This window comes from Malaclemys terrapin, chromosome 1, assembly GCF_027887155.1.
Source record: "Malaclemys terrapin pileata isolate rMalTer1 chromosome 1, rMalTer1.hap1, whole genome shotgun sequence".
In the NCBI taxonomy this organism is placed as follows: Eukaryota; Metazoa; Chordata; order Testudines; family Emydidae; genus Malaclemys; species Malaclemys terrapin.
Genome location: NC_071505.1, coordinates 132,020,457 through 132,045,450, shown reverse-complemented (window position 1 = coordinate 132,045,450; position 24,994 = coordinate 132,020,457).

Below are 24,994 nucleotides of genomic sequence, written 5' to 3'. Positions count from 1 at the left end.
TTAAGTGGTGATAAAGCCCAGCTGGGGAAAGAGTGGGAGGAGCTCCAAGCAGGGAGAAACTAAAAGCTCTCCAGTGGCAATAAGTGCCCAGAAGAGACTCTGACTGAGAAGGGAAGAGACTAGAAGACCCAGAAGGGAACTTAAGAAGCTGGTTAGGAAGTGGCCTGGTGGGGAATTGTAGCATAAGTAAAGATGCAGATCGAGCAAGCCCCTGGGCTGGAATCCAGAGTAGATGGTGAGAAGGCATTCCCCTACTGGGCCCAAAGACAGAAGTGTACAAGTTCACCACAAGGGTTATTGAGTCTAGTAAGAAGGCTGCAGGCTGAGCTGAAGAGAGGCTCGGGAAGAAACCTAGAGAGGGAGAAATGTATTTTGGGGAATTTTCATTTGGATTACTGTGATCCTGAAGGGGTCGACTTAAGACTGACCTGGCCAGAGGTCCAAATTACTGACAGAGAAATTGCCAAAGCAGCCATCAGCAGGGGGCGCTAGTCCAGCAAGAGACTTACTACCCCATGCTTGGCCCCAAGGGGGCACCAATCAGTGAGTGAATCTAGATCCAGTGAGGAAGATGGAGTAGTGGTATCTCCAGTCCACATAAACACCTTTATGCTTTGTCCCATGCTGCCCCTCATGCATGGAAGGATCTTACGTAAGTGTAATGGGGAAGGGGATGCTAAGACAATAGTTGGTATAACTGTTATACTCTCCTTCTTGTACCTCTGCATAATTCTCTGCTGATACACATGTCAGAGTTCTGACTTTTCAGAAAACTTTACATAGAGCTAAACTTCATGGCTACCGTATGTAAAACCCTGATAATAGATGTTAATAGATCCTACTCACAGTCAAAGAGTAGCACACATTTTCTTAGTAAGAAACATTTAATGTGAACACAGAAAACATTGTAAATAGTAGTCCGAATAGTATGAATAACTTTTAAGCAAACACTGGTGTTGTTTATGCAGATTTACCCACTTTCATTGTTACATATATTAAAATATATGAGGTTTCAACATATCACTGTCTGTACTTTAGCACACCCATCAAAACACATTCCTCACTGATCTTCTCTCAGGTGATTTCAGTCTTTCTACTATGGTCATAAGATTATATAGAGGGGTGGTGGTGTGTCAGTCACCTGCCATCTTCCGAGCTTGAGAAGAAGGACACCATCTCAGTCCTTTTCAAACACCTCAGAATCCTGTCAGCAAACAGGCACTCTGGGGAATCTCCACAGCTAGCAGCATTTAACCCCTTTGGTTAATAGTTGACTCATTTGCAAGTGAAACAGGAATCTGTAGCCTTTATCCAAAGTGGCAAGGGGATCAGCATATAAAATACCCCAATCCTTAGATCTCTATAAGACACCATCTTCTCCCCATAAGCCTGGCTAAATCAGGTGAGAATTCGCCTTGCCAGTGGCTTGCCTACAATGAAAACTTCCTATACAGCATCAAAAGAACAGATACTGAGCATGTATACTAACCAGGGCCGGCTCCAGGCACCAGCTTACCAAGAAGGTGCTTGGGGCAGTCAGAGGGGCAGCACGTCCAGCTGTTCGGCGGCAATTCGGCGGACAGTCCCTCACTCCTGCTCGGAGCGAAGAACCTCCCGCCGAATTGCTGCCGCAGAGCGCCATCGCGGCTTTTTTTGTTTTGGTTTGTTTTTTTGGTTTGTTTTTGTTTTTGTTTTTTTTTGTTTGGCTGTTTGGGGCGGCCAGAACCCTGGAGCCAGCCCTGAAACTAACTGCCACACCCTAGCTCTGGATGGTTCTGGGCCCTTCTAGCTGAGTTGCCCTGCCCTGCTCTTTGCATGTGTGCTGAGATGCTGTAGTATTCCAAGTAAAAATCATGTCCCCTCCCCATTGCTTTTCTCCCTTTCTTTGGGAGAAACAAAGTCAAATACTGAGTATAAAGTGTGTGAAGTCTCCTCCTTCAAATTCCTTCTTAAAACTCTCCTCAGCCACACTGCCTATAATTTAAGCACCCAATGATGATTAGGCAGCTAGTGTGCCGACAGCACTGCCTATCATGTTCTCCAGTATCATCTCATGGTTTCCGTTTGCTCCCCCTTTCTTTCTGTTGTATCCATCTGTTGTTTCTTGTCTTATATTTATATCATAAGCTCCTCAGGGCAGGGACTGTCTGTTAGATGGGTGTGCATTGCCAGCACGATGAGGCCCTGGTTTATGTCTAGTTACACTTTTAACCAGTTGTCAAAGGCCCTGAGACAGTGATCAGCAAGGTACTTTGACATGTGTGTAACTGTAAGCATTTGTGGTGTCCCATTGACATCCATCACACTTGCATCCTCTTTAAGGTTGTTTTCTACTGTAAAAGGGCTTTAGCATAAAAGACTCAGGCCCTAGATTCACAGTTTTAAGTGAGGTCAGGATCTGGTCCAGTGTGTTTTGTTTTTACCTCATAAATTTCTCCCTGAGGTCGGGGGTGAGGGAAGTCTTTTAAACACAAATGCCAAAATAATTAGATTTATCCAAAACCTGAGACTGAACAGTATTCCAATTACTGTGCAACCTTGAACCCCTGTCCATAGATCATATACACTTAAAAAAGCCATACATGGATTAAATAAACAACTGTGGCTATCTTATTATGGTGGCTGTTTGCCTAAAACCGTGGTGTGCAGAGAGCTAGTCTCTATTGTTCCTTTGACTCATACGATCTCTTCTTGTATGCACCCTTTGCATTGTTGTCATTTGTCAGAGTTTTCACAGACTAAAGGTGAAAAAAAAACATTTGGGAGCTGATTTATGAAAATCAAAGGCTGCCACAATACTGCTGTTTGGACATTTTCTCACCATATGGGTTTATACATAGCACGTTTGCTGTGATTTCTGATTTTTTTTTTTCTCTGATTAGACTTAAACCTGGAAAGTTAGTTGATATGAATATGAGGGTGTGTGTGTGTGTGTGAGTGCGTGCATGTGCTTATGTATATATGTAAATGAAACAATTTGGACTATAATGAAAAGGTGGGGTCACTGACTCATGTGACAATTTCAAAGTATTTAATATCCACTGCCACCTTTTCACTGGTAATAAACAGACTCTTAGCCCTCATAGGCCTAATCTATACACAGAGTTGTACCAATTTCACTATATGTGTTTTCAACTAATTTAGTTAAACTATTGCAAATTGCTCTGTGGGCCCTCTTAAATCAATTTAAAAGTAGCTTCTATCAATTTAGCTTAAGTCAATTCCTTACTGACTTAAGTTTAATGTATGTAAGGCATTTTTAAACTGATTTAGGAATGTGCACATAAGGTTTTGTATTGGTTTAACTAAACTGATTTAAAAATATACCTTTAGTTGTACTGGTGCAAGTTTGTGTGCAGAGAAAGCCTGACTGTAATATATTTATTATGAATACATGGTTTCTGCAAACTTGAAGCAGTTTAGGCCTTGTCTACATGAGAAAGAGGCACTGGTTTAATTTATATCATTCTCAAACCCAATTAAGTTAAACCAACACAAACCCCTGTGTATTTTGATGTAACAGTGGCTTATTTCAGTTCATCTTAAATCAGCTTAAAATAAACCAACATTGTACACACTGAAATGAAATAAGGGGTTTGCAGTATGTTTCAATAAATCAGTTTCTAAATTGATTTAATTGAAATCAGTGCAATTTTCCTATCAACACAGTGTCTCAGTCTGGTAAATCCAAATGAATCCACTGCTGCTGTGAAGATGCTATTTCAGACACTGAGAATGTTATAAATTTTAATATAAAATATTCAAATATATTTTTCAGAAAGTAAACCCAGAAGTGCTTGTTGGGTAATTTTCTGATTGAGGCAATGACCATAGCAACAGTGACCATGTATTAATGTGAGAAGGGAAGAATAAAAACTTTAAATGATAAGGGAGGAGGGATTTTTAAAGAAACACAGTATTAAGAACCCAGTTCCCATTGATGTTTAGTGGGATTTGGGCACCTAAAACCTGTGTGTGTCTTTAAAAAATCATCCCCTTAAGAAGCTGTAGTTCCTTTCTAGTCTAGGTAGACTTTATTACATCTATATAATATATAAATTTGAATTACTGAATCCAATAATCCAGTACAAATGGACATGCAAGTAAAGGAATACCTGCAGTTAGGATGGCTGGATTTTTGCTTTCCCATATTATTTTCCTTGTAATAATACATTAAAGTCTATATATGTCTATATAGAATTAGATGTATTTAGGGTCACATTGAAGTAAAAGAGACTCCTTGTGTGACTAAATGCTCACTAATATGAATAAGGGTCACACAACTGAGCCTTCAGGTTATCAAATATATACAAATGTTTGCAGTTCTAGAGTGAAATCTTGTGCTAAAAAAATTGTCTTCCTCCGAATTTCTGGACCTGATTCTCATTTACACTAAGGCCACTTTATAGTGCTCTGCCAGTGCAAAAGGGCCTTAAATGGAGTACATTATATTATAGCCACTTTAAGTCCTGTGCTACAGCAGAGTAAAGGGGCCTTAGTATAAACCAGAATCAGGTTCTATGGGTAGGATTCACAAAGGTATTTAGACAACTATCTCTCATTGATATTAGCGGAGTTAGATGACTAAATAAGCTTTTGTGACTCCCACCCCATGTGTTCTATAAATGAATGAAAGTCAAGTGAAATTTGAATCCTAATAGTTCCCCATACATATCTGTTCATTCCCTGCATTCATCATTATTAAAGCTATGGAAAATGGGTGACGAATAACCAGTTCCATTAATGTTATAATCTTATCAACCAACCCCAGTTGCTGAAAGCAGATGTTAAAGTGTGCTTCAAACGATCAGCTAATGTACCAGGGCTGTTCTTGAATTCTGTCTATTTACAATCCGTTATTCCTCAAAGTATAATTGTATAGGCATGGGCTTGTCTTCACTGTAGAGGACATTCACACTCTTACTTGGGTGTTGTCCCTAACTTGGCTCCTGTATACCCACTAAAATCTCTTACTTGAGCATGATGGTGTTTTATACCTCGGCTAGCTAGCCAATTCTGGGATATAAGCTAAAGTCCAAGTGCTGCTCACACTCATGCTGGTAACCCATGTACTTTGCAATGAGGTTGCATGCTAAACCACTTAAGAGTTGATTGTCCTCCAATGTCTTCTTTCCCATGTGTCCTCAAGAACAGAGAAGGTCTCCCATAACTCACTGGAAAGAATCACAGAGCAGCTCAGCTTACTGCGGTGCAAATAACCAGAAATCCTAGCAAATCACACGAATGAGAGGACACAGTTGTGTGGACTCACTCAAGACTGCAGTATGGCCATTCACACCTCAGCTAGGCCAACCTGAAGGCTCACACCGGAGAGCTGATCACTTAAGTTACATCTGGAGTGAAGACTTGCCCTGTATAAGCTTTAGCGAACTCAAAAAAGTGCTCGAAATATGTACATATTATTTGCACTCTGTTGAGGACACATAATGTGGACCTTTTTTTTAAACTCCAGGCAGACTTTTGCAATTAATTTGCCAACAGCCTCTTATCTGGTACTAGAGCATATATAGAGATTTGACATTCGCTGTCCTTTTGTAAAGAAGTGAATTTGTATTACTGGAAGCCAGAGTGGCTTCTTTCTCTAATCTATCTGGTTAGTATTAAAAAAAATACATTATGTGATTGACTATGTCTGTGTTCCCAGACACAAACTGGGGGCCAATTAGAGCAGTCCAAGTTACACTGCTGCTGAAGACCCAAACAGACTGCCATGCATGCTGAGGGTCAGAAGGAGAACCCTGTGCTATTCTTCAGCCCCTCCCATCTCAATAACCATATTATTTTCCCTGTGAAACTATTTTTATGGTATGCTACTAATAACAATCATCTTCTAAAGGCACCCACAATTCATCCCCACTCTTAGGTTTGGGCTCAAGGTGAGAGAGTGGAAGGAAATTGCTTTAGCCTTAGCAGAGGGTATCACGAGCTCGTTTTGGAGAACACATGGTGCTCATAACCGTCAGCTCTTTTCAGATCACAAAAGGCCCAGGAGTTCCCAGGAATAAGACCTGTTATGTGTCACCAGACCATTGATGCCTGTCTGATGTTCACCCATTTTTACTACCAGGCAGAAAGTGGTATTCCTTATCACTGAATAATCCACCTGTAAACCACAGTTAGGCCTTGTCTACACTGACAGCGGCATGTAGGATACAGGCACCACACATGTAATGTAACTATGTGCTGCAGTGAAAAGCAGGCTGTGCCCACGCTGCAGTGTGTGGCTACATGTGTCAGTGAAAGGTTCTGAGCCTTTCCTCACTGCCAGAGTCTTTCCCTGCAGTGGGGAAAGGCTCCGGCACCCCTCTGCTATGGGAAAAGGCTCTGGCAACAGGACACTATACTGCTAAGAATGTAGACTGCTTGGGCATGTAGGGTTCAGGTGTGTTGTTACTCACTTAAGCAGTGCCTCACCATCTACAGTGATATTTATATCTGTGCTAGGGTACATCTACACTACCGGGGGGAGTCGATTTAAGATACGCAAATTCAGCTACGTGAATAGCGTAGCTGAATTCGACGTATTGCAGCCGACTTACCCCGTTGTGAGGACGGCGGCAAAATCGACTTCTGGGGCTTTTTGTCGGCGGCGCTTACTACCACCTCTGCTGGTGGAGTTACAGCGCCGATTTGGGGATCGATTGTCGCGTCCCAACGGGACGCGATAAATCGATCCCCGAGAGGTCGATTTCTACCCACCGATTCAGGGGGTTAGTATAGACCTAGCCCTAGAGAGGCAGTGTATGCTAAATGCCAACAAGAGGAGTATGCAATGTGGATGTACCCTTAGGGTAGCCTAACTAGGCTAGAAACTGCCATGCCATGTGTATATGCTATTAGTGACATCAATCATGCATTTCAGGGGTGCTAAAAGATTTTTCCAGAACATCTTCTCTTTTCCTTTGTTTATTTCTGAGACTTATTTGAATATATAAAAGGACTCCTCTGTGTGCATGGTGGGGGGTGTGTGTGTGTTTTTCTTCACTGATTAAAGCCTCTTCATGCAATAACATGATGTTCATTTTAGTGTTTCTGTGAGTGATCTATTCTGTTCCTTTAGTCACACAAAGGATTTTATTTTTAAGTGTCTCAATACATAAAATGTTTGACCATTATGGATTAAGAGATTTTCCTTTTTGGACTAACTATTTAGCTAAATGTCCCTTTGTTCACTTGAAGCATGGCCTTTATTGAGCTTCTAGCTGGGAGCATTTTCTTTTTTTTTTTTTTTTTTTTTTTTGTGATCTATCATGTACCAGTACATTTCTAAATACAAATGTTCAGTCCCTAAACAGATTAAGGGGTATTTATTTTATTTTCTAACAATATATATAAATGTTGAGGGAAGGAAAATATATATCCCATAAACTACTTTTGAATTGAAAATCTGTACTTCAAAATGTGCTTATATATGCTAATTCTCCCCCCGCCCCTTCTCTTTGTCTCTTTCTGTCAATGAATATATAGATAGATTCTCCTCATTCTCTCTACTGGTTTATAAGTGTCACTTGGATACAGAGACCTGAAGGATTTGTTCCCTTAGTTGGTGTGGTTCCCTTAGTTGTCTTGCATCACCTGTGTGGACGTAAAGCCCATTTGATAAAGTCCTTTTTGATTGGATGATCCACTCTTTATCCAGTAAATGATCTTTTTAATGTAAAGGCCAGATCTTTGGCTAGTGTAAATCAGTGTAGCTCAATGGATTTATACCAGCTGAATATCTGGCTGTCTCTGTTAATTTGCTTTGTGATTCCTCTGGGGCATGGCCTAATAGCTGAAGGACAGTATTAGAAAATATCAAGGGATCTTGGTTCTATTTCCAGTTCTCCCACAAACTTGCAGTGTGAACTTGTGTGAATCACTGAAGCCAACACTTTCAAACTTGGGTACGTAATTGTAAGCACCTAAAACCATCTATAGACACCTAAATAAAAGGGCCTGATTTACAAGCCTTTCAGTATGTTCAAAGATTGCATCTGAATTTTTTGCCTTGAGATGTCTAGTGCAAACTATTAATTATTATTTATTGTAATCATGGTTGTGGTTCATCTGAAAAGTCCACCTAAATGGGGCTACACCTGTGTTAGTTACATTAGCTGATTAAAATGTCGGATTATTCATAAATATTGCCCCCTGCAACCAGAACTTTGTAAGGTACATAGCCATTTTTAGTATCACTTCATTAATGGACGTTGAAGGCACTTAGCTTTGGAGTGGGCTGATTACTGAGGCCACATTTTTGTTTGTTTGTTTGTTTTGTTTTTTTGGGGTGGGGAGGGGAGAAAGGGAGTATCGTGAATCCATCCAATGGTGTGAATTGCTAGGATTTCTTGTTCTTTGCGCTGCAGTAAGCTGAGCTGCTCTAAGTTTTTGGAGCTAGATTCTGTGAATGGATACCCCCAGGCTCACCCCTTTTCACATGCAGAGCTCCAGTGACTCACAGGTGCACCCTGGCAAATCCATGTGCAGCTTCTAGTTGATAGACTTGCAATTTTTTGAGATTTACACAGGACATCACTGACTTTGTAGTTTGCACATGACTGTGATCAGTTGCATCTGGGGGCATGCAGCTACTGTACATTTGTTTTACTCTATGTTTTCACTCTTCTTTGAAAGAGTCTGATGTTTGCTTTCCCTGTTATTTATTTATTTATTCAGTTTGGCTTTTTCCTATGTCAGCATATAATGGATTGTGCATGCTTGTAGTTGCTTATTCTTGATCCCTCCTCTTGTGCCAGACCAACCTCTTGTGGTAAATGTGTGAGAGGGGTAGATTGTTGCTGACTAATGCACACCTATTCTGAGTAACTTCAGTTTACCCCAAGAGGGCTCTTGCATGCTCCTGTCAACAATAATGTGCTGCCTATCAGTTAAATACTCTCCCCCACGTACAATTCCATGCATCTATGCAGAGAAAACGCAGATGTGGGAGTCATATCTTTGGGGCCTAATTCTCCTCTCCACTACTCTGGCTGTAAGGCAATGCAACACTACTGATTTCCATGACATCACTCCAGTGTAAGAGGAGAATCAGACTTTATGTGTGTGAACGCCTAGAAGAAGCCCCTGGTGGAAGTGCAGCTACATCTCCAGTGTTTCCAGTATCATCCAGTACTAAACCAGACAAATGTGAAAAGTTAGCTCTATCCTTGCCCGGGATCCATTCGATTAACATTTACATAGAAACAGCCCAATGTGTTAAAAATATCACCTGATGAATTGCTCTTGACTTTAAACAGAGATCTGTTTCTCAGATGAGTGAACTCTTAAGGAATTTTCAGCTACTGCTACATCAAAAGGTTTTCTCTATTTATTGGTCTCAGAGGTACAACATTGTGTCTCGTCACGAATATCCTTTATTTGTCTAACGTGCCACTGTGAACAATAAAGCTGAATTCAAGCAGTGACACGTCCAAGTAACCAAGGAAACAGAAAAGAGAGGTCTTGGCCTCCAGTATAGTTTGCCATGATAGAAAAACAATGGCAGATTTAGTACTGAGTGAACTAGGCTGCCACCTAGGGGTAATAGTGAGGATATAATATACTTAGATGTTTGTAAGACATTTGACTTAATAGTGCACGACATTTTGAAGAAAAAACTCAAAAGATAATATTAATATGGCACACATTAAATGGATTAAAAACTGACTAACTGATAGATATTAAAATGTAATTTTAAATGGGGATTCATCATTGAATGAGTGTGTTTCTCATGGGGTCCTGCAAGGATTGGTTCTTGGCCCTATGTCATTTAACATTTTTATTAGTGATGTGGAAGAAAACATAAAATCATCACTGATAATGTTTGCAGAGGACACACAAATTGGGGGAGTGGTAAATAATGAAGAGGACAGGTCACCGATACAGAGAGATACAAATTATTTGGTAAACTGGGAGCAAGCAAACAATGTGTTTCAATATGGCTATATGTAAATGTGTACATCTAGGAACAAAGAATGCTGGTCACACTTACACTATGGGGGACTCTATCCTGGGAAGCAGTGACAGAAAAAAGATTTGGGGTCATGGTTGATAATCATCTTAATATGAGCTCCCAGTGCGATGCTGTGGCCTATAAGGCTAAGGCAATCCTTGAATGTATAAAAAGGAGACTCTTGAGTAGGAGAAAAGATTATTTTACCTCCATATTTAACAGTGGTGTGACTGTTGCTGGAATACTGTGTCCACTTCTGGTGTCCACAATTCAAGGAGGATGTTTATTAATTGGAGCGGGTCCAAAGAAGAGCTATGGCAATGATTAGAAAACATGTCTTCTAGTGATAGATTCAAGGAGCTCAATCTGTTTGGTTTAACAAAGAAGGTTAAGGGGAGACCTGATTGCAGCCTATAAATACCTACATGAGGAACAAATATTTAATAATGGGTTCTTCAGTATAACAAAGAAAGTATAACACAATCCAATGACTGGATATTGAAGCTAAATATATTCAGACTGGAAATAAGGCATCAATTTTTTTTTTAATGGTGAGAGGAATTAACCATTGGAATGACTTACCAAGGGTCATGGGGATTCTCCATCACTGACAATTTTAAAATCAAGACTGGATGCTTTTCTAGAAGATCTGGCCTAGGAATTACTTCGGGGCAGTTCTATGGCCTGTGTTTCACAGGAGGTCAGACTAGATGATCACAGTGGTCCCTTCCGGCCTTGGAATCTTTGAAAAATGATTGAATGCACACAAAAAATAACTTAAGTATAAAGGTACCATTATACATAGCCTCTTTTCAGAGTGGAACCACACTTTCAGCTGTTTAACTTGATCATTTAAATGGCTAATTCTTTCTAACCTAACTGCTTTGATAGATATCATATCTTTATATGGCTAATCTGTTCTTTCTCTAGTTTGGCTTCTTTAGCCCATGCAATGCTTTGCATCAGATGTAACAATGCTTTTATCTATTTTTTTAAAGGTCAGGTACTAACCCTTCATTGCTTGAGTCTCTACCTGCTGTAGAAAGAACCTTTGTTTGAAAAGTGGTAATGTATACTGGATGGTGAATGTACTTGCCTGCTTCATCTAATTCCTCAACAAAGGTACAAAAATACATGTTCATAGGGAACAGCCACAATTGTTTGCATGGGTCACTTGATACCCTACTAAGTTGATTGACTACATACTCATTATTATGAGAAGGGCTCTTCTGTCTTCATTTAGGGCTGACTCACAGCGCATCCCTCATGATCATAAAGTAGTGTTATGGGGTGAAAAGTGACCTCATATCTATTTTCACCTCAGTGATTTCTGACTGGTGGCCCTGAAGGATAAATATGACATCTGGAACGCTCATCGATATTTGTTCTATTTTCCTCTGTCATACCCAGCAGTAAGAGTAAGCTTTCAGTTTAGTTGATATTGCTTTCCTTTCTCATCTGTGCTGATTTTATTTTGCTGAAAATATAGGTTTTTTTTCCTTTTTTAAAAAAAGGTCTAATCCTCAGCTGATGTAAATCAGCAAAACTTCGTTGGCTTCAGCTGAGGATTTGGGCCAGGTTTGCTTGTGAACAAACTAAGCAGATATAATTTAATAAATACGTAGGGGAGAGAGACTTTTGTTTAACAAAGTGCTTTTTCTTTAACAGATTCCTCTTCTGACCATAGCTCTGCTTATCTTTTGAATGATGGTCTATTATTCTGACATTTCTCAAGCTCACCCAGGTAAAGCTGTCTGGGGCTAGATTACATATTTGTAGCTGTTTAATCAAAATGATGCTTTATTCAGGGTTGTTTAGTCTGCTTTGGCTTTTATCTTGCTGGTCTTCTTCACTAATGGACTCTTTCATTTTATCTTTCATGTGAGTTTATTGAACTTGCTTGGAACAAAGGAGTCTTCTCAGCATAGACCCAAGAATGGAATATTCCAACTGCTCATCTTCTTGCATTTAATATGAACTTTACCAGTATACTTATTAAAATAAGTTTGTTGCTTTTTCTCTTCAGAAATTGTCTAAAAGTTTGTCATTAATGGTAATAAGTGTAGAAACATACTTGTTGGTCTGGCTTATGCAGAGGAACTCTACTGCCATTATTGATTATGTTACATTCACTGATGTTTCATTCCCATGGTGCCTGGTTTCAGTATTGAAGTGATTCTGAAGGGAAGTCAGGAGAGCAGTTTTGTCAATGCTACGTAATGGGCCACACTTATCTTTGATGTAAGGCCACTGGCATCAGTTGAGGTAATCACAGAAGTGAATTTGGCCAACACTCTTCGAGATGCTTGAAGTAGGAAATCATGTCTATTTTCTGAGTTCAACCATAAATAAAACAAGCAGCTTATTTTTTTTTCTGATTCACAAAGTTATACGAAGAGCATGTGTTACTGCAGAAGTCTTTCGTTAAAAGAAACAGATGAGCACCACCAGCTCAAACATTCTTTGCTTTATGACTGTCCATGATGTACAAATGGAAACTATCAATTTGTTTTTAGTCAAAACTTTTGTTTTGGGCTTGCTCATGAAACACACGTTCTTAATTTTCTTTATTTATTTACATTTTAACATTTATTTATTAAATATGTCATGCCGACATGAATTTGTCAAAAACAAATCATACCAAACCAACCTAATTTCCTTCTTTGAGAGGATTATTAGCCTCGTGGATAGAGGGAAGGAAGCAATATATGGGATAAATTAAGATTTTAGTAAGGTTTTTGACACAGTCCCATATAACATTCTCATAAGCAAACTAGGGGAATATGGTCTAGATGAAATTGCTATAAAGTGGGTGCATAACTGATTGAAAGACTATACTTGAAGAGGAGTTATCAGTGGTTCACTATCAAATTGGGGGATGTATCTAGTATGATACTGAAAGGGTCTGTTCTGGTCTGATACTAGTCAATATTTTCATTAATGAGGTGAAGTGGAGAGTATGCTTCTAAAATTTATGGATGATACTAAGTTGGGAGAGGTTTCGAGAACTTTAGAGGACAGGATTAGAATTCAAAACAATCTTGACAAACTGGAGAATTGGTCTGAAATCAACAAGATGCAATTCAATAATGACAAGTGCAAAGTACTTCACTTTGGACGGAAAAATCAAATGCACAACTACAAAATGGGGAATAACTGAGTAGGCTGTAGTGCTGCTGAAAAGTATCTGGGAGTTATAGTGATCACAAATTGAATGTGAGTCAACAAAGTGATGCAGTTGCTAAAAAGACTAAGGCCTTGTCTACACTGCCATTTACAGTGCTGAAACTTTCTTTGCTGAGGGGGGTGACAGCCAGCTCCCCCCTTCCCCTCCAGCGCCTCCTGTCGGCTGGCGGCCCCGCCATCAACTCCTCCCCCTCCCTCCCAGTTCCTCCTGCCCGCTGCAATCAGCTGTTCTGCAAAGTGCAGGAAGCACTGGGGGTGGGGAGGAGTGGGGACGGGGCACGCTTGGGTGGGAAGAGGTGGGGTGGAGGTGGAGCGGGGTGGGAAGAGGCGGGGTGGGGGCTTGGGAGAGGAGGTGGGCTGGGGACAGAGCCTGGGGCGTGGGGGTTTGGAGTAAGGGGTCAGGTGGGGGCGGGGCCTTGAGCAGAGCAGGGGGTTGAGCACCCTTGGGGCCCAGAGGAAGCCGGCGCCTATGGCTGGGGGTATCAGGAAGCGCCACTGAGTCAAGTCAAAGACTGAACTGTAACAACTATCTTAGGAAGTCAGTCCCTTGGGCTTCAGAGACTGAACGGCATAGGTATCATTTCCAGAAATTACAGTGCTGACAAAAGAAGCAGATGGAGGCAGCTGAACAAATCTCTGACAGAGCAGAGCTAACACATGCTAATTTACTGGGTCAAATAAATCTTTGGCCTATGATGGAGGAATCAGCTTCTGAAGTGAAAATGCTGCCCCTGCCTAGATTCTTCATCACTAGCTCACTGATTTTATAGCCCAGTCTTTTTCTCATCTTGGATTGGTGGTGGAGTTAACCTCTTGTATTTCCACACATTCTCCTTTCTTAATGTTTCATTTGATACATGTATTTCTCTGTGTGCCAGCTGTAAAATGGGCATCATCATCGTAATTTACTACGTAGCACATAGGAAGCCAAGTTCAGGACCCAATTGTCTTAGGGGCTGTACAAAGACACAACAAAAAGCTGGTCTGTGTCCCAAAGGACACATAATATAATACTCCCTTTCTCCCAACCTTTGTTTGCCTTGTCTATTTAGGCTATCAACAGCTTGTGGCAGGGACTTTCTCTAAACTGTGCTCATACAGGGTTTAGCTCAATGGTGCCCTGATCTCACTTGAAGACTCTTGACTTTACAATCAATAATAATGATGGATACAGCTCCATTCATGCCTTTAGGGACTGTTAGATTGCATTGATGTTACAATGTTGCAGGGAGATGGTCAAACTGATTCACTAGAGCAATGGTTCTCAATCAGGGGTACATGTACCCCTGGGGGTATGCAGAGGTCTTCCAGGGGTTACATCAACTCATCTAGATATTTGCCTAGTTTTACAACAGGCTACATAAAAAGCACTAATGAAGTCCGTACAAATTAACATTTCATACAGACAATGACTTGTTTATTCTGCTCTGTATACTATACACTGGCATGTAAGTACAATAGTTATATTCCAACTGATTTATTTTAGAATTATATGGTAAAGATGAGAAAGTAAGCAATTTTTCAGTAATAGTGTGCTGTGACACTTTTGTATTTTTATGTCTGATTTTGTAAACAAGTAGTTTTTAAGTGAGGTGAAACTTGAGAGTACACGAGACAAATCAGACTCTTGAAAGGGGAACAGTCGTCTGGAAAGGTTGAGAGCCACTGCACTAGAGTACCCTTCAAAACCGAAGGATTCTGCCATTCTTTTTTGGTGTGCTTTTCTGTTTCATTTTATATATATGCACTCCTTTCCTCATTTTGTCTCTCCCCTCCCCACCCCCCATCACTTACCAGAAGGCAAATATTTTCCTTGTATTGCACACTAAGGAATCCAATTGCCTTCAGTGGGGATGCCCATGGTGACAGTCAGTACAGAATTTGGCCTTATATCTTTTTGCCTTCTCTCTCTCTCTCTATAGTTTACTATATTAGCATCCGGTGCTGCAGTATCAACCCCTCTTTGTACCATGCTGATTCGCACATTGTAAAAAATATCTGTAGTTTTTCTTGCACTATTTAATTCTCTAAGAAACTTTTTGATCTACTTTCTCAATATTTTCATGAGAGGACAGACTATTCATTTATCTGAATGTATATAGATTTGTATCAGTCAGTAAGTGCCTATCCTATGCTGTGGGTGATTTAAAATACTTAAAATGAACATTTGTAACCAAATTCTCAAATTGCTACTTTACTAACATATCAGAATGCACATCCCACCACAGATGACAAAGAGTGAATAACAGGCAACCCCAATAAAATATTTCAACCCTTCTGGCAACCTCCTTTCCAAATAGCTGTGAGAAAATATGGGCCTTACAGCTTGACTGGAATAATACTAAATGTAGGCTCTGGAGGACCAAGGCCTGCTCAAAAAGCACTAAGCAACAAAGCACTTATATATGTGCTTAATTTAACTGGCACTGTTAATAATACTTAGCTCTTATACAGTGCTTTTCATCAGTAGATCTCAAAGGAGGTCAGTATCATTAATGAGACTTACATAGGTGCTTAAAGTTAAGCATGTGCTTAATTGCTTTGCTGAATAGGGGTGGACTTTTGCCTGAGTCTCACATCTGGTCTACACTACCCTTAAGTTGATGTAACTTATGTTGCTCAGGGGCAATGACAGCCCCCTGAGTGACATAAGTTACATCGACTTAAAGCGGTGTCTACACCACGCTATGTCGGCAGGAGACGTCAACATAGCTTCTGCCTCTCGTCGAGATGGAGTAATTATGCTGACAGGAGATTGCTCTCCGGTCGACATAGCATGTCTTCACTAGGCGTGCTACAGCAGTGCAGCTGCATCGCGGCTGCTGCGAATCTGCAGCACCGTAGTGTAGACTTGCCCTCAGTTCCCTTAAGTCCCCTTTAAATGGTCAGAGCAGTATAAAAAGAACTTAGTACCTGAGAATCAGGTGGTAAAGTCCGGAGCCTCAAGGATATTTAGATGCCTAACTCCCACTCAAATCAATGGGAGTTAAGATGTTCATGAGTATTTAGAGGCCTAACAGCTTAAATGCCTTGCTGAATCAGGGCCCAGTTAGGGTGGAGGGGGGTGAGGAAATTATCTAAGTCTCACAGCAGTAAAGAATATGCCAAAAGAGAAAATCAATAACATAGAGCATCAAATAGTCTGAGTGTTGAGTTTTTTCACAGGTGGGTCAAAAACATTTTCGACAGGATTTTTAAACAGGGCTTAATTCTAGACAAGAGCCTCTGAAGAGACCTGGTTCTTTTCTCATTTACACCGACATAAGGCAGGAGTTACTCCCTTGTGTTGAATGCAGTTACAACAGGGGTAAAATTCATGTAACTGACAGACAGGCTCATACCCTTTGAGTTTAATATTATCACAGTCTCCAGCGTATGTCAGGCTGGAAATACGGCATAAACTTTAGGGTAAATTTGGATAAAGGGTGCTATAAAAAAAGCTTATGATCACTTCCTTTTACTGGTAAAACATCTTCTTGCTCCTCCCTTTGGACCTTTATTCAGTCATTACTCGGGCAGACTCCCAACTCTAGCTCGAGAAAGGACAGAGTAAAAATTGCAGGATCTCAAGGTTTGGACCCCGGTCGGTGCCTCTCTAGTATTGAGTTCAGCTGTGAGAGCGAGCCAGAGCTCACTTGTGTAATCAGGTGGCGCTCTAAGCCTATCTGACATTGACACTTGTGCTGAGGGTGGCAGGTGGAAGAGGAGAACCAAGAAAGGGTCAGGGAACTGTTTGACAATTTTCTAAATCAGGCCTGAGCAGAGGTGTAGTGACTACTGACAGTGGAATTCTCCCTCCCACTCATGTTGCAAATTAAGGGAATGAATGCACCCACTGACAGTGTGTTAATAGTTTGATTAACCAGCAAGGAAGGCTCCGGAACTCTTGAGCTGCTCAGTGGAACAACTCAGAGGAGTCTGTCTGCTGAGACAAGAAAGGTGATTGAAAGGGAAGCGTGGAACCAGAAACCTTGATTTGCTCCACTGTTTCTGGGAGGGTCATATTTGATCCCTACAGACTGTCGTGCAGTAGCCATCACAGGGGTGCTGTGTATATCAAACACCTGAAACCTGGGGGGTTGTGTGTTAGGTGAAGTGATGTATCCTTTCTGGGATATGATGGACACTTAACAGACTGAATAAACAAAGGTAACGTGTTCCCTGGCAAGGCAATTGTTCAGCTATGTCACCACCATTACTGCTGTGAAGAGTATTTGTTGGAAACAAAGTAAAGAGCCCTTAGAAGGGAGAAGTGCTGGTTTTTATAGGTGCAGGGGCTCCTTTACTGTTTTTTACTTTAGTGAAGCCTGGAGAAGGATCAGACAAGACAAAACTGCCGAAGCTCCCACTGGATCAGAGTCAAGAAACCTGAATGACTCCTTGCTAAATCACTGTGAAGGCATGTCAGGCTTTTGGCACCCCATCCCCTTATCCACCTGCTGCGGAGGGTTGTATATAATGTGTTAACAGTTGTACATACACATCAGAAATACACAGAATGCCACTGCTATTCACACAGGGCCTGGGTCACATTCGCACACAGGCCCCTTTTAAACCACCACAGCAGTGCAAATCTACTGTAATTCACACCCACTTTTAGATGCCATTATACTGCCAAAGCGGGCCTGACTGGCCTACATTCCCTTTCACAGCCCCTCCAAGATTGCTAACCTTTTCTTTGTTGTTGTTGTTTTTCTTTTCATTTTTGTAACCTAACTAGGGCACCAATCACCTGCCAAAACTCACACCGCGATTACCTTGAGTATATAAATTGTCCTTTGGTTGGTGACTTTTCCAGGTACTAAGGAATTTTTATGTAACAAAAGAGACAGATGGACAAAGACTCTCTCATAGAGACAGAAGACAAAATCTGGTGTATTTAGGAAAGTGGATGCTGTGTGATGGGACTGTGCAGTCTGCCTTCTGAATAAGTCGCCTCAAACATTCATGCTCCTTTTGATAAACTACACTAATTGAAAAGTGAAACAGAAAGGGTTTTTTATATATAGTTTTGAGTGAGTCTTACAGAGGATTTCTTATATATTTCAAATAAAAATAAGATTAAGCTAGGAAGTGGATCCCTGTAATGGAAATCCCAAATGGCTAGAGGTTATCAGAGGGTCTATTCTCCTGTCAGTATACCTGCCCAACTCCCAATAGCATTGGTAGGAGATCGAGCACACGTCAAAGGCAGAATAGTCTCAGTTTAGCTTCGATGTTTGTAAGTGGAATCTTTTAGTGGTTAACTAAATAAAAAGCCTTTTTCTAACTGGGTAGGTAGCTCAGGAGATTACAAATGGGCTACTGATCCTTGCAAGTCTAGATCATTGCTTGGAATCTAGAACATGTTAAGGAACAGGAGGGTGGTAGTGGAAGAAAAAGCAGATGACTAGTTCAATCCAGTTTCATGGACAGGCTAGCTCTAGGGAGGAGATACAAAGGGTGAAATCCTGGTTCCACTGAAGTCAGTGAGAACCTTCCCATTGACTTCAATGGGGCCAGGATTTCATTCAAAATTCTCTACCTCTAGGATTCTGGGAGTTAAATGCCCAAATACCTTTGTGAATCTGGGTCTAGCTCTCCAAAGCTAAAAACCTGTAATTTAGGGACCTACAACAATCACCTGAGGGTTAAATCAAAATCCACCCCCCACCACCACCTCCCCCATGACTTTCTTTTTGAAAGCTTTATGTTGGCTCCAGATTTCCCAGGTTCAATGATCTTTATGCACTTTCTTGGGGCTAGCTTTCATTATTCTTACTCATGCTGAGTAATAGCTTAATTCACAATTAATCCTGCTGATTTTAATGGGATTACCGTATTTTCCGGCGTATAAGACGACTGGGCGTATAAGACGACCCCCAACTTTTCCAGTTAAAATATAGAGTTTGGGATATACTCGCCGTATAAGACTACCCCTCTTCCAACGCACACCAAAAAAAAATTAAAAAAACATCAGATTTGATTTCAATATGGTAATTTTAATTCAAATGCTTATGACATGCAGGTACTTAGCAGGAAAACTGTCACTTATAAACATAAGGCTGTTTGTCATCAAACATGTAAACATAAAACAGTGCAAGTGGATTAAACTTTTCCTAATTCACTCTAAAGCTGAAAGGAAGGATAAGACAATAAACCCATGGGAGCTGCCATGCTGTTTGTTTTCTAAGCTGTCAACCAAACTGGAACTGATGATGATAGGAGGAAGATAACAAACAAGAGAGAGAGAGCAAGTGCCGGGCAAGTCCCTGGCGAGTTAGCAACGCCCATCATAACTGCAAGCTACGGTATTTTTACAGGTTTTGCTGGCGTGACAGTTTCCCTTTAAAAGCCTTCAAAATCCTCCTGTTCGTCATCTGATATCATAAGTACATCAATGACATCTTGTGATACATTTGTAAGGCAGTCATCGTATGGATCGAATTCCGTATCAGATGGTGTGGTCTCAGCTTCGGCTTCCTCTTCATCTTGCCACAAGTAGTCGTCCTCCATACCATCTAATGAATTTGATATGCCACACTTCTTGAAAGACTTGATTACTGTTTCTGCATCAATATCATTCCAGGCTTTTATGACAAACTTGCACAAAACATCCAACTGTGGAGCACGCATGTTTCCTCCTTTTGTGAATGACTTTTTGCCGCTAACCATCCATTCATTCCACTGTTCTTGAATGCGATCTTTAAATGGCTTGATTAGGCACACATCCAGTGGCTGTACCAACGATGTCAATCCTGCAGGAATAACTGCCGTATCTGTGTTTAGTCTTGCAAGCATTTGCTTGGTGCTGGGAGTTAAATGAGCCCTGAACATATCCCACACCAGTAGACTACATTTTTGAATAAGTCCACCTGGTCGCCTGCTCCATACATTATCAAGCCATAGCTTTACCCCTTCTTCATCCATCCAGACTTTTTCATTCACATGTACAAAACAACCAACAGGGAACTTGAATTTCGGCATTGTTTTTCTTTTAAAAATAATCATTGGTCTCAGTTTGGCGCCATCAGCTGTGCATCCTAGTACCACTGTAAAACTGGACTTCTCATGTCCTGTTGTTTTAATTAAAATTGTTTTTTCACCTTTTTGATGGACAGTTTTATTTCCAACCATATCAAAATTCATTGGAGTTTCATCCATATTTCCAAAACTACTTAACGCATAGCCATGTTTAGTGCGCTGTTGTATTACGTATCGATGGAAACTATTTACTTTGCTATCAAGATCTGCAGGTAATTTTGGGGCAATTTTCATCTTTTGCCTCAGTACCATATTATGCCTTCCCATGAATCTAGTAAACCAGGATACAGTGGCCTTAAATCTGTTGCTGTGATCTGGGTTAGATTTGGCCCACTGAAGTGCAAACAAATGTATTTTATTTCGTGTCACTACATAACCATTTTGGCGATGCTCATTCACCATGTCTGCTACATGTTTTTCGAGTTCTGGCCAATGTGGAGTGCCTCTTCTTAATGCACACTTACCCCTTGGCATACTCTTTAATGCTTTTTCATTTGCTTTCGAGTCCCGAACCATCTTTTCTGTTACTCCATATTGTCTTGCAGCAGCGCAGTTATTATGTTCCATGGCAAAGTTTACAACTTTAAGTTTGAAACTGGCTTCATATTTCTTTCTTCTTGCTGGTGGAGCCATGATGGGGTTTTGACTGTTGGACATTTGTATACTGTACTGTATGTACTGGTGCTATACTGTATGAACAGGTACAGATACTGGTGCTGTACTGTATGTGGTACCCAGTATACAACAACCAGCCAATCACGGCAAGCGATGTACCTTACCGGCGATTGGCTGGTTGTTGTATACAAAGCCTGCTTGGATTGGTCAGCTCTCCCTGCCTGCCCAGCCCTCCCTGTCTCCAAGACTATCAGAGCGGTAGCGCAAACACGCCTCTTTCACCCGTCTGGCCCGCCCTTGTATCCTATTACCTCCTTCTCTGCCTCTCAGATCTCGCACATGCGCGCCTGCGCCTCTTCACTGCAGTCCTCAGGAGCGAGATCTGAGAGGCAGAGAAGGAGGTACGGTAATAGGATACAAGGGCGGGCCAGACGGGTGAAAGAGGCGTGTTTTTCTGGGCACAGCGCCGCTCTATCTCTTTTTTCCATACCCCGGGCGTCCTGGACGCCTGCAGCTTGCTCCGCCCTTCACTTACACCTTCCTGGTGAGGCGCCCCCTCACCTCGTCATCGGGCGGGGATGTGGCCGCGGCCGTTTTTGAGCTCCCCCCACCATATGCGGCGACCGCAGATTCTCCAGTCCGGCTCGGAAGTTTCAGCACCCGCCCTATAAGACGACACCCGGCGTATAAGACGACCCCCGACTTTTGAGAAGATTTTCCTGGGTTAAAAAGTAGTCTTATACGCCAGAAAATACAGTACTTGTGGAAGTACAGAGCTACTCACTGTGAATCTGGCACTAAGAAAATATTGCACGCTGTCTGGGACAGACCCATCTTTCTACCAGACACTTCACAGAGAAGGTTGAATGCATTTCTTTGGGTTTAGGATTTTTTTTTTTTTAAAGAGAGAAGAAAGGGAAATCAAAATGTCTTGTAATGCTTCAAATGCCTCTCACTTACTTTGTCTGGCTCTTGGGTATTCTAAGTGCACAACGTGGCAACCTTTTCACAAGAGCATAATAAAACTACGAAAAAATGCTTCTGAAAGAGCTTTCCTGGCCTTTCTGAGTGGCACCTTATTTCATAACAAATACCATGTTTTTGTATCAGGCTATCAGGGAGTTACTTAGAGTTGGTCCTGCAAGATCAGAAGTGGGCAAACTATGGTGGCCCACAGGATCCTCCTGCCCAGCCCCTGAGCTCCTGGCCCGGGAGGCTACCCCTGGCCCCTCTCCTGCTGTCCCCCCTCCCCCGCAACCTCAGCTCACCCCGCCGCCGGCGCAATGCTCTGGCCGGCGGGGCTTTGAGCTTGTGGGGCAGTGCAGCTGCAGAGCCCAGCATGACCCGGTGCTCTGTGCTGTGCGGTGGCGACAGCGTGGCTGGCTCCAGCCAGGTGGCACGGCTGTAGTGCCGCCAGCCACCGGTGCTCCAGGCAGCGCAGTAAGGGGGCAGGGAGCGGGGGAGGGGGAGGTTGGATAGAGGGCAGGGAAGTTCAGGGGAGTGATAAGGGGCAGAGGTGTGGATAGGGGTTGGGGTGGTTAGAGGGCAGGGAACAGGGGGGTTGAATGGGGGCAGGGGTCCCGGGGGGGGCAGTCAGGAATGAGAGGAGGGGTTGGATGGGGCAGCAGGGGACAGTCAGGGGCAGGGGTTCCAGAGGCAATCAGGGGACAGGGAGAAGGGGTGGTTGGATGGGCAGGGGTCCCTGGGGGACAGTCAGGAAGGAGAGGGGGGGTTGGATGGTGTGGCAGGGGGCAGTCAGGGGCAGGGGTTCCGGGGGTGGCCAGGGGACAGGGAGCGTGTGTGTGTGTGTGTGTATGGGGCAGGGGTCCCCGGGGGCCCATCAGGGAAAAGGGGGGGTTGGATGGGGCAGGAGTCCTGGGGGGGGGGGTGAATAGGGGGTGGTGGCCTCTCCTAATCGGCCCTCCATACAATTTCTGAAACCCGATGCGGCCCTCAGGCCAAAAAGTTTGCCTGCCCCTCTGCAGAATGCTAGGGCCCAGATCATAAAAGGTATTTAGGCTTTTAACTTCCATCAGTTGGAAATTAATGGGAGTTGGGAGCCAAAATACCTTGATTGATCTGGGCCAAAGTATCTTCAACTCCCATTGATTTCAATAGAGTAGAGAGAGTGCACCTTGCAGGAGGATCTGGCTCATAAGTAGGACTTATAATAACATTATCTGTAATACAAATAATATAAAGGTATTCTAGACAGTGACCTCACAATCAGGCCCATTATCAGTGGGGTAAATCAGGAGAAACTCCATTGAAGTGTGAGTCTACACTGCAGCTAGGGGTGGAATTTCCAACGCGGGTAGATGTATATGCACTATCTTTGAGCTAGCACGCTAAAATACAGTTGTAGCAGTGGTGACATCTGCAGGGGGACAGGCTTGTCACCCTGCGTACAAACCACTCGGGGCCCTAGGTGCTCACTGGGGTGGCTAGCCCATCCTGACACCCACAGCACCATGGCAACGCTGCTATTTTTACTGTGCTAACTTGATCAAAACTAGCACGCGTACATCTACCCAAACTGGAAATTACACCTCCAGCCCAAAGTGGAGACATACCTGAAATCAATGGAGTGACACCAGTGCAAAATCGTGCCAGGCTCTGATCCTCCACCAACCAAATCAACTGGAGCTTTGCCAATTACATCAATGAGTGTAGGATCATTCCCCAACTTAGAGGAAGCAGACTCCAAGTTTCTCCTTCAAAATCTCATCTCTCCTTTGTTTTGTTTTTTTCTAAGATCAATAAGACCATCTTATGGGTTATCTTTTCCCAGATTTTGTGTTTAAACTGGAATAGATAGTTAGCAATATCAGAACAGTGTGTGTGTGTGGTAGCACTGTCTATTATTAAGATTGCCCAACATTTCCCATTATAAGATCCTGTTTTCAGTTGCTGATAGCTTAGCACAAATAGTTAAAGTTTGGCAGGAATCTTCCATGCTAAATACTCTGAAAAATCAATTCCTAGGGGTTTCAAACAGGGCACCCAAATGGGTGGATGCTTTCATCCTTAATCTCCTTGTGCCTCGGTTCCCCCATCTCTGAAATGGGGATAATAGTACCCCTTCCTCTCTCATGAGCATTGTGAAGCTAAACTCATTGTGAAGCACTCAGCTACTGTAGTTATGATCATCATAGAATTTCCGATGAGGAAATTAAAAAATCTGTCTTAGGAGCAGGGTTTAAATACTGTGCAGTAAAGAAGGCCTGGGACCACCACAGTTAGGTGAAATAAAAATATTGGAATCATAGAACAGTTGTTCACTGATTGAGAACTATTCATCCTGCACACTGAATGAGGCCGGAGTCCTGTAGAAAATAATAGCATGGAACCTGTACTAAATCATAATGCATATGCACAAGGGGGGTGAATTAAAGTTGCACAGGCTGCCTTAATTCTGGCATTTCCTAACTTCTGAGAGGTTGACTTTGCAGTTTTAGGAATGTTCTTTTAATGTAGTTTTTTGTCTCTAATAAATTTTAGAGCTGAGCAAATGACGGCTATTTTGATATGGGACGGGTGGGTGTGGGGGGATATCCTGTTCAATTTGAAGCAAACCCAATTTTTTCTGAATTTTTTCATCAAATGAAAACACTTGTAAATCATTTGTTTTGACTTGACCAAAATGTTTGTTGACTTAAACAGCTTAGCTTTTTGTTTCAATTCAGTGACTTACAGGTGGTTTTCACCCTCTTTTGCTGCATTGTTTTAAAATTCATCAAATTTTAAAATGGAATGCCATTTCAAAATGAAAAGTGAAAACAAAACATTCTGAAATGTTCTTAACAAAATATTTCAAAAGAAAAAAGTAGAATTGACATGCTTTGACATGCTCAAAAAGAAACTATTCAAATATCTCTTCCCCCTTCCCCAACCCCTGTCTGAAACTATTCAACCTGAACTTGTGCATAGTTCTGGAGCACTGAAAAATGCATTTTTTTAAAAAATGACAAATCTATTTGTTGACAGTTTTTCACCCATCTCCAATATATATAATATATATGCATATATACATACTAAACTTTTAATTTAAAATCAAAACAAATTAGCTTTCCAAAATGATCAAGTCATCTTAGGCTGAAATGTTTGGCTAACTCAGGAAGGGTAAAAATCTTTACTTCTGAGTTATAGAAACTCCTGGAAAAAGTGGTTTACAATGAACACCTCTAGCTTAATTATAGCAGCATACAGCACCAT